Genomic DNA, 11,158 nt, shown 5'->3' with positions numbered 1-11,158 from the left:
TCACACCAAGTGTGCCAACACTGTACACAGAGTTTGACTAGAGAGGGAAGATCCAGGCAAGAAGATAGATCTAAGCACTTGCCAGTAGCCAAGGTTGTGGCAGCATCTGTGGCACCCATAGCCACCATATCTACAACAGAGTGTCCAGGACAAAGGCGCCATATGCAGTGGGTGAGCGGATTCTACTCAACACCAACAAGAACTGAAAAGGAGCAGATCACAGACCAGAGATAACCAGGAACAAAGACTCCTGCCTGAGTAGAATCCTGACATCCTCACTCCTTCTCATGGAGCAGAGGAGGGAAGGCTGCCCCTCCCCCTCCCACCAGACATCATCTTTGATACTGAGAAAGGCCAGGCTGAGCAACTAGCTCCAACTCAGGCCTTGGAAGAAAACAAAAGGGTCATTTAGAAGGTCACAGGTATCTGACCTGAGCTTCCAGGCTCAGATCCACCCAGGAGAAAGTCACCTAGCCAGAGAAGAGAGAGTTCTGCCCCACAGAGGAGTGACTATCTTCACTGGGTTAACAGAACCAGAGGCTGCCCCTATGTGGTATATATACACAATGGAATTCTATGCCTCCATCAGAAAGAATGACATTGCCCCATTTGTTAGGAAATGGAAAAACTTGGAAAAAATTATATTAAGTGAAGTAAGCCAGGCCCAAAGAAACGTAGGTCCCATGGTTTCCCTTATTTGTAATATCTAGTATATGTATGAGTCAAGCGGAAAAGGTCAGATAATGTGATGTCAGGAAAATGAACCCTTAGATGTGTATTTTAATGTTTTTTTTCTTTCATGCATGTGTTTCTAACACATTTATAAGATTATCTCTTTGTTGCTTTGTATGTCCCTCCTCCACAGTATAACCCCTGCTTTCACTATATTTGATGTCAGTATAACTTGTGGAGGAGATGGGGAAAAACCAGTTGTTTAAGGATTCAGGTGGACCTGTTGCAACAATGAGAAGTACAAATTGTCATGTCCAAAACGAGCTTTACAACGTTGGTGGGGGGGGGGGGGGAAGGAGAAGTATTGGGATTAGGGGGGGAGGGGGGAGGCTGGGAAGGGATGTGAAGGATAAACAAAGGAGGAGGCTGCAATGCTTGGTAAGAAATGTACGCATTATCCTGCCCATGTAACTGTAACTCCTCTGTACAGTATGTTCACAAATAAAATTAAATTAAATTAAAAAAAAAATCAATTGAAATTCAATAAACATAAATCTTGAGAATGGCTCCAGGCTGGGGTCTGGGAGTGTCTCAGGAGCTAGCCCCTCAGGGAAAAGCTACTGTTTGCTGAAACGCCTCAACCCTATCCAGAACGTAGCCTCATCACAGCATCTCCAAATTAGAGGAAACAGCCATCTTTCTCTTTCGTGATACTCAAAGCAGATCTCCCTCCCACTGAGCCAGCCTAAAGGAGGATCACAAAATCCTGGATAAAGCGGAGCATTTTATTGACTGCTCAAACAAACTGATGTAAGAAATCAATCAGGCCACAGGAAAACCAAGCACCACAGGCAGACCAGAGACTCCACGAAGAGACTGATTACAGACACAGGGCAGATACAGGATCTACCCATTCCTCACACACACAGACACCTGAAAATTAAACAACTTTTTTTGGTACCATTTTTTTAAATTTTTTAATTGTTTTCTATTAATCATTTTTTTCTTCTTCTCCTAATTTTTATTTTAGGTGTGTGTGTGTGTGTGTGTGTGTGTGTGTGTGTGTGTGTGTGTGTGCTTTTTTAAAAAATCGCTATTGACATTTTGGTCCTTTTTAAATTGTTTTTATTTTTTTTGATTCTTTTCATTTTTTTGTCTTTCTTTTTTTTTTTTTTGCATGACTTAATTGCTGTTTTGCCTCATTCCCAGATAAATACCCTTCATCGATTATTAGAACTTATCCCCCATTGTGTACATAATTAATCCAGAAATGTATTACTTAATTCACAAACTTTTAGGCTTAACTGTTTAATAGCAGTATTATATCTTTATACCATATAATTTTCAAGTAAATATTTTAAGAATTTTTATTTTTTAGTTTTTCATGTCTCCTTTCTATCATCCCTTCCTGTCATCCTATCCTTTTCTTCTCTCAATATCACTTCTTTAAAGTTACATAATTTTTAAATGTTTCACTTTTTAAATTTAAATTTTTGTTTTTCCATTTTTGATTATCTTCTTTTTAATTTCTCTCCTATCATTCTGTCCAATCCCTCTCCCTCTCGGAGATTAGGACTTGGTTAAATTTACTTTAACTTCTCCACATATTTCTAATCCTATTTTCCCCCACATTTCTCCCTAAACATAATAATTTCTGATTTGAAAAATTCATCTTTGCTGTTCTTAGCCCATTAATGCATAGTTTTTTGGTGTTGAATAGATTGTATCTGTTACACTAGCTTCTATCTGCAGCCATTTTGACTATGCAACTACAGGACTTTGGTTGATGCTTGCCTTAAAATAGTGTTTTAGCAAAAAAATTGGTGTCACTTTCATATCAAGTGTGCAGAACAAGCCGGAAAACATGAGAAAAATGGCAAGTCTGGGTATCTCAACTCCCATTCATGATAATCCAGTGACAGAACAGTTAATGAATAATCCGGAGGAGAGTTCCTGCAAAGCACTACAAACATTATTGGAAAACTTGGTGAATGAAAAGAATGAAAGCTTGCAAAGGACTCAGTTTGAACGTGATAGGGAGAGAGAGAGGAGACAAACCAAACATTAGTACAGGAATTTCGTGACTGTCAGGAAACTACTCAAAGACTGATACAGTAATTGCGTGAACAGGTTGAGAACAGTCAAAGAGAAATAAAGGAACTGCGTGAGCAGGCTGAGAACAGTCAAAGGGAACTACAGGAATTGCATGAACGTGAGGAAGCTAATCAAAGCATAACACAGGAATTGTGACATCAGGATGAGAATAGACAAAGATCAATAGAGGCATTCATGGAATCCATAAACAGACAGCTGAAAGAATTCAGGGCGACCACACAGGGAATGCTGAATGGAGCCCGACATCAGGAATGGGAGTCCAAGTAATCCATAACCAGTCAACTAAGTGATTTGAGAACACCAAATTAAGGAAGTAAAGAAGTTCATAGAAGATCTAAAACAAGGCTCCAACAAAGAATTTGAAGCCATCAAGGCCGACCAAATAGAAGGAAAAGAAATAAACCAAGTAGAAAGACAACAGTAGGTTAGAGCATGCAGAAGATCGAAACTTGGGGATTGAAGACAGCCTAGGTATTATAGAGAAAGAACATACAATTATCCAAGACAAATCCAAGAAATATGATAGATCTATTCAACATTTGGAATACTCAATCAGAAGGCCTACTCTGAGGACAAATGGTGTAGAGGAGCACGTAGAGACAGAAGTTAATTGTCGAGGAAATTTGTTTAACAGGATCCTAGCAGAGAACTTCCCAAACATACAAAAAGATAGGCCTATTCAGATACAAGATGCTTGTAGAACCCCAAATAGACCAGAACAGAACAGCACTTCCCATTGTCACATTATAATCTACACAGGACCAATTCAGATCAAGAATAAGTTCTTAAAAATGTCAAGGAGAAAAGATCAATCATCTATAAAGGAAAACCAATTAGAATCACCTGATATTTTTCAGCATAGATAAGTAAAGCAAGAAGAGCCTGGCAGGCTGTATGCCATGCCCTGAAGACAAACAATTTTCAACCAAGAATACTGTACCCAACTTAACTCTCCTTCATAACCGAAGGTCAAATAAAAACCTTCCATAGCAAAGAAAAACTGAAAAATATATCTCCACCAAACCAGCCCTATAAAAAATACTTAAAGATGACCCACACACAGAAACCCAACAAGACCACAATAATGGCTAAGAAACCACACCCAAACTGAGAATCCAAGAACCATAGGAAAAACCAAGTTTCCACAGCCCCCAAGGAGGTGGATAGCATGGCAGGAGCTACCAAACACCTCTCAGTCCTACCTCTCAACATTAACAGTCTTAAAGCTCCAATTTAGCGAAATAGACTGTCTAGTTGGATTAAAAAGCAAGATAATTCTATCTCCTGCCTTCAGGAGGCACACTTTACCTATAAAAGCAAACACATTTTGTTAATGAAAGATGGAATAAAATCTATGAAGCAAACGGCTGCCATAAACAGGAAGGAGTTGCAATAATAATATCAGATAAAATATGCCTCGAATTAAAATTAGTGTAAAGAGATAAAGAAGGTCACTACATATGACTTATGGGTTCTCTATTTCAGGAGGATATTACAATTATAATTATGGAATTGCCAAACAATAGAGCACCAAAATTTATCCAAGAGACACTATTTTCCCTCAGATCTCACATAGATCCAACGACATTAATTGTTGAGGATTTTAACACACCACTATCCCCACTATATAGATCAAATCAGCAAAAAAAAAAATCAACAGGGAAACCGCAGATTTAAACAACTGCATAGAGCAAATAGATTTAACAGACATCTACTGAATATTTCACCCAGTAGCATCAGAATACTCGTTTTACTCTGCAGTTCATGGAACATTTTCCAAAAGAGATCACATTTTAGGTCACAAAACAAACTTGTCCAAACTCAGAAACATTGAAGTTACACCTTGCATCCTCTCAGACCACAAGGGAATACAATTAGAACTCAACACCAAAAAGTCTTGTAACGCATGGAGGCTGGACGACACACTGTTGAATAACGAGGGGGTCATGGAAGAGATTAGAAAGGAAATTCAAATGTCCATGATATTCCACAAAAATGAACACACAAATTACCAGCTCCTCTGGGACACTGCAAAGACAGTACTCAGAGGCAAGTTTATAGCTCTGAATTCCTACACCAACAAATTAGAGAGATCTGAAACCAACCACTTAATGAGACATCTGAACCACCTTGACAAAGAACACCAAGATAAACCCCAATTCAATAGATGGAAAGAAATAATTAACATTAAATCCGAGTTAAACGAATTAGAAATAAAAAAAACAGAATGAATCAACAAAACAAAGAGTTGGTTCTATGAAAAAATTAACAAAATTGACAAAGCCTTAGCAAATCTTATCAGAAAAAGAAGGAACACACCCAAATAAATAAACTCAGATGTGAGAATGGAAGCATCACCACAGAAACAACCAAGATTCTGAACATTAAAAGTGAATATTTTCAAATCTTTATGCTAATAAGTTTGAAAACTTGGCAGAAATGGACCTTTTGCTAGCAGTTATCAACATGCAAATACTAAACCAAGATGAATTAAAGCATATTAAGGGGCCCACATCTAGCATTGAAATAGTCACAGCAAAAAGAGACCTCCCATGTAAGAAAATCCCAAGACCTGATGGATTTATAGCGGAATTGTACAAGAGCTTCAAAATAGAGCTCACACAAATACTACTCCAACTCTTCAATGAATTTGAAAGAGAAAGTTCACTACCGAACACATTCTATGAAGCCATCATAACCCTCATCTCCAAACCAGGCAGGGACTCATCAAAGAAAGAGAAGTATAGACCCATTTCTTTGATGAACATTGATGCAAAACTTCTCAACAAAATTTTGGCCAATCGACTTCAACAATTCATCCAAAAAATCATACACCAATATACTGGATTTATTTCAGGGATGCAAACCTGTTTCAATATACACAAATCAATTAATATAATTTATCACATCAACAAGAGCAAGGATTAAAACCACATGGTTATCTCAACAGATGCAGAAAAAGCATTGGACCAGATCCAACACCCCTTTATGATGAAGGTTCTGGAAAAATTAGGAATCCATGGAACATTCCTCAATACAATAAAAACTGTATATGGAAAACCTACAACCATCATTATAATTAATGGTGAAAAACTAAAGCCATTTCCTCTTAACTCGGGAATGAGACAAGGATGTCCACTCTCTCACCTTCTCTTCAATTTAGTATTAGAATGCCTAGCTACAGAAATAAGACAATACGCCAACATAAAAGGGATCCAAATAGGGAAAGAAGAAGTAAAATTCTCCCTCTTTGCAGATGACATGATCTTGTACTTAAAGAATCCCACGGACACCACTCCCAAATTACTCAAGCTGATTCAAACCTGGAAAAATAGCAGGGTATAAAATTAACCCTCAAAAATTAATGGCATTTCTGTACGTCAACAATGAGAAAAGTGTGGCTCAAATCAAGAAAGCTTTTCCATTTTTAATAGCCCCACAAAAAATAAAATACCTAGGAATTAACTTAACCAAAGAAGTGAAGGACTTCTATGAAGAAAACTTTAAAAATCTGAAAAAGGAAATCAAAACAGAACTTAGAAAGTGGCAAAAACCTCCCATGTTCCTCGATAGGAAGGATGAACCTTGTGAAAATGGCAATATTTCCCAAGGTTATCTACAAGTTCAATGTCATACCTATCAATATTCCAACCGCATTCTTCAAGGAAATAGAAGAGGCAATCCAAAAATTCATATGGAACAACAAAAGACCCCCAATTGCAAAAAGCGATCCTTAACAGAAAGAACAGTGTTGGAGGAATATCAATACCAAATTTCAAACTCTTCTACAAAGCCATAGTAATTGGAACAGTTTTGTACTGGCACAAGAAAAGATCTCAGGAACAATGGAATAGAATTGAAAACCCAGAAATGAACCTACAGACTCATAATCATCTAATATTCGATAAAGGATCTAAAAAGATAAAATCGAAGAAAGGCTGTTCAGTAAATGGTACTGGCAAAATTGGTTAATCACTTGTAGAACATTAAGGCTAGATCCTTATATATCACCCTGTACCAGAATCAAGTCCAAATGGATCAAAGACCTCGGAGTCAAAGCAGATATTTTGAAAACATTACAGGATGGAATAGGAGAAACTCTAGGTCTCCTTGACAAAGGCTGAAATTTTCTGAAAAGAAATGCAAAAGCACAACAAATGAAAGAAAGGTTGGACAAATGGGATTGCTTGTAATTGCAGAGCTTCTGCATGGCAAAGGACATAGCTAGCAGGATCAATAGAAAGCCCACAGAATCGGAGAGGATCTTCACTAGCCATACAACTGAAAACGGTTTCATATCTAAAACAGACCTGGAAATCAAAAAATTAAATCCCCCAACAACAAATACTCAAAGAAAATACTGCCCAATAAATAAGTGGGCTAAAGACATAAAGAGAAACTTCTCTGAAGAGGGAAGGAGAGTGACCAATAAAGACATGCAGAAATGCTCAACCTCCCTAGCCATAAAAGAAATGCAAATCAATCAACACTGAGATATCACCTCACCCAAGTTAGAATGGCTATAATCAAGAACTCTAATAACAACAGATGCTGGAGGGAATGTGGACAGAAGGGAACCTTACTTCATTGTTAGTGAGAGTGTAATCTTTTTCAACCACTTTGGAAAGTAGTATGGAGGTTCCTCCAAAGACTCCACATAGACCCAACAATCCCACTTTTGGTCATTTACCCAAATGATCACAAACAAGACCATACTAAAGCTACCACACAGATATATTTATTGCAGCATTACCATAGCTAAGATATGGAACCAACCAGTTATGACCCAGTTGCTCATTAGATGAATGGATCAAGAAAATGTTGTATATACACACAATGGAATTCTATGTCTCTATCTGAAAGAATGATATTGCCCCATTTGTTAGGAAATGGAAAACTTGGAAAAAATTATATTAATTGAACTAAGCCAGGCCCAAAGAAACATAGGTCCCATGGTTTCCCTTATTAGCAATTACTAGTGTATGTCTGAGACATGCAGAAATTGTTAGATAAGTTGATGTTAGGTGAAGTGAACCCCATGATAAGAATTCAAATTTTTTTTCTTTTCTGTAATTATTTCTAACATATTTATAAGATGACTTCTTTGTTACTTTTTATGTCCCTCCCGCATGGTATAACCCCTGTTTTCGCTGTATTTGATGTTGGTATAATTTGTGGAGGGGAAGGGGAAAAATTTTTTAAATAGGGATACAGGTGGATCCATTGCAACAATGAGATATACAAGACATTATGTCGAAAATCAAATTTTACTACTTTACTTGGGGGAAAGGGGAGGGGGAAATGGGACGTAAGGGGGTTGAGATGGGAAGGGATAGTAAGGAGAAACAAAGGAGTATGCAACAATGCTTGATAAGAAATGTACTCATTACCTTGCCCATTTAATTGTAACCTCTCTGTCTGTTATTTTCACACTTAAAAAAAACACAAAAAACCATAAAATATAAAGTGATTTTGATAAAAAATAAAAATGACTCAGAATAAATTATCAATGCAAAAACAATCTTTACAGAAGCAAACTCTCAGAGATATTACATGACTTTGAAAAGGATAAAGTGGCTGAATTTAATATAAATTTAGAAGTATGACCATTCAAAAATATAAAAAGATATTCTTTATTTCATTATATAACACAAAACAGAAAGTAAATGTTGTTTAGATGATTTTTTAAAACAGAGTCTCTCAGGTGCTGGGAGGGTGGTTCAGTGTAGAGTGCTTGCCTTGCATGCATGAGGTCCTGGGTTTGATTCCTCAGCACCACATAAGCAGAAAAAGATGGAAGAGATGCTGTGACTCAAGTAGTACCACTAGCCTTGAGCTGAAGAGCTGAGAGACAGCACCCAGGACCCAGAGTTCAAGCCCCAAAACCAACAAAAACAAAACAAAACACAGTCTCTCACTTTTGTGTGCTCAACATTGTAACACTAGTGCTTCAGTCTAGGGCTAAGATTTTAGGTGTGGACATTTATCAACACTCCTGATTCAGATTCTAATTGATAAAATTTTAATCAATATTTTGTTCTTATTAATTTTGCTCTTTGTAAATTCACATATACCTATAAAAAACAGTGTGGCCATCCCAATAACATTCTCAAAGTACTTCCTAATGATGACTTACAAAAAGTTGTTTTATATTACAACAAGGAAAACAATACTACAAATAAGGAAAACCAATACATAAATATTAATGATTAATAAAATAAAAAAACAATTACCGCTGTTTCCAGTATTTGAAATGTACTACATATTCGATTTATTATTTTCTCATATTGCTGTACATTTAAAACTGCCTAAGTCTATGATGTTCAACAAGAATTTTATAGGCTATGAGTAGCCTTTAAAGATTATTATTATTATTATTATTAAGATTATTATTTATGGTTCATCTCATCATTTGTATATGGCTTATACCATCATTTGTTCCTCACTAACATATAAAGTAAAGAAGCCTTTAAATTTTAACAGAAACTGTGCAGTTAATGTCTCAAATCTGCTTCTTTACACAAACACTTTGCAACTTCTCATTAGTAAAGTTTCTATAAACTCTGAAATGTACATATTTAGTAGTATGTACCATGAATCTTAAATGCTTTATGAAAAAGTTTTACAACCTGCTAAATAGTCTTAATTTTGGCATATATGAGCAAATTCCCAAAATTAAACATATTTAAAACATTAAAACTTTTAACAAACCTTAACACTTTCTATAGTGTTCATAATGGCAGGTTCCTTGTACAGAATAATTGAATTCCTCCTCCTACACATCTGTTGAACAACAAATATCTGGTATTATTTTGTTTTTGACATGTCAAACTTGACTTTATTCTTAAATGTGTTCTTTTGTAAGAAATACATGGTTCTAAAATTTCACGACAATTCTTTTTTTGTGTGTGTGTGTGTCGGTTGTGGGGCTTGAACTCTGGGCCTGGGCGCTGTCCCTCAGCTCTTCAGCTCAAGGCGAGCGCTCTACCACTTGAGCTACAGCGCCACTTCTGGTTTTCTGGTGGTTTATTGGAGATAGGAGTCTCACGGTCTCTCCTGCCCGGGCTGGCTTTGAACCACGATCCTCAGATCTCAGCCTCCTGAGTAGCTAGGGTTACAGACGTGAGCCACCAGCGCCCGGCTTCACGATAATTCTTTTGAATTTAATTTTTGTGTAATTGTCTAGTTTAAGAAAATCAATTACACTTTATGTATAAAAAATGTTCTGTGCTCAATTCAGTAGCACATACACTAACATTGGAACAATAAAGAGAAGAATAGCCCCTGACTGAGGATGACACTCAACTTCGTGAAGCATTCTAGATTTTTAAAAGAACAGATGCTGGAGGGGATGTGGACAGAAGGGAACCTTAATGCATTGTTGTTGGGAGTTTAAACTTGTTCGAATACTTTGGAAAGTAGTATGGCGGTTCCTCAAAAGACTACAATAGAGCGCCCCTAAGTCCCAGCAATCCCATTTTGATCACAAACAAGACCATACTAAAACTACCAGCAAAATTATGTTCATTGCAGCATTATTTACCAAAGCTAAGATACAGAACAGAACCCGAGGCCCCACAGTAAACGAATGGATCAAGAAAATGTGTGTGTGTGTGTGTGTGTGTGTGTGTGTGTGTGTGCGTGTGTGTGTGTGTGTACTGGAATTCTATGCCTCCATCAGAAAGAATGACATCACCCAGTTTGTTAGGAAATGGAAAGACATGGAAAAAATTATATTAAGTGAATTAAGCCAGGCCCAAAGAAGTGAAGTAAGCCAGGCCCAAAGAAAGATAGGTCCCATGGTTGCCTTAATTGCAATAACTAGTATGTGTCTGCTACAAGCAGAAAACATCATATAAGTTGATGTTAGGCAAAATGAACCCCAAGATAAGGATTCAAATGGTTTTTATTTCTTGCGATTGTTTCTAAGATATTTATAAGATGAATTCTTTGTTGCTCTGTATGTTCCTCCTGCAAGCTAAAGCCCCTGTTTTCACTGTATTTGATGTTGGTATACTTTGTGCAGTGGAAGGGAAACACAAATCGTTTAAAAAGGGATGCAGGTGGACCCATTGCAACAATGAGATGAACAAGTCGTTATTTCAAAAAATGATTTTGCCAGGTGTTGAGGGATGTGGACAGTGGGGGGTGGTTGGGGGGGAGGGGTTGGTAGGTGTGGGGGGTGGGAGATGGGCAGGGATGGGAAGGGGAAACAAAGGAGGAGCAAGTGGACCCATTGCAACAATGAGATGTACAAGTTATTATGTCAAAAAATGAACTTTACTACTTTGGGGGGAGGAGGACAGGGTGGGGAAAGTGGGGGAGTGTGGGAAGGGATGGGAAGGGGAAACAAAGGGGAGGCAACAATGCT

At 37.3% G+C, this 11,158-nt stretch overlaps 1 non-coding gene across 1 annotated transcript; it reads left to right on the top strand.

The window, feature by feature from the left end:
* The first annotated feature begins 10,014 nt into the window (after nucleotides 1-10,014).
* LOC122115593 lies at nucleotides 10,015-10,116 on the top strand. Its single transcript, XR_006148808.1, has one exon. It is a non-coding gene; the product is annotated as a U6 spliceosomal RNA (small nuclear RNA).
* The last annotated feature ends 1,042 nt before the right edge of the window (nucleotides 10,117-11,158 follow it).

This window comes from Dipodomys spectabilis, unplaced genomic scaffold (assembly GCF_019054845.1).
Source record: "Dipodomys spectabilis isolate Male_0828 unplaced genomic scaffold, ASM1905484v1 ptg000121l, whole genome shotgun sequence".
Taxonomy (NCBI): domain Eukaryota; kingdom Metazoa; phylum Chordata; class Mammalia; order Rodentia; family Heteromyidae; genus Dipodomys; species Dipodomys spectabilis.
This window is presented reverse-complemented; position numbering and strand designations above follow the sequence as displayed.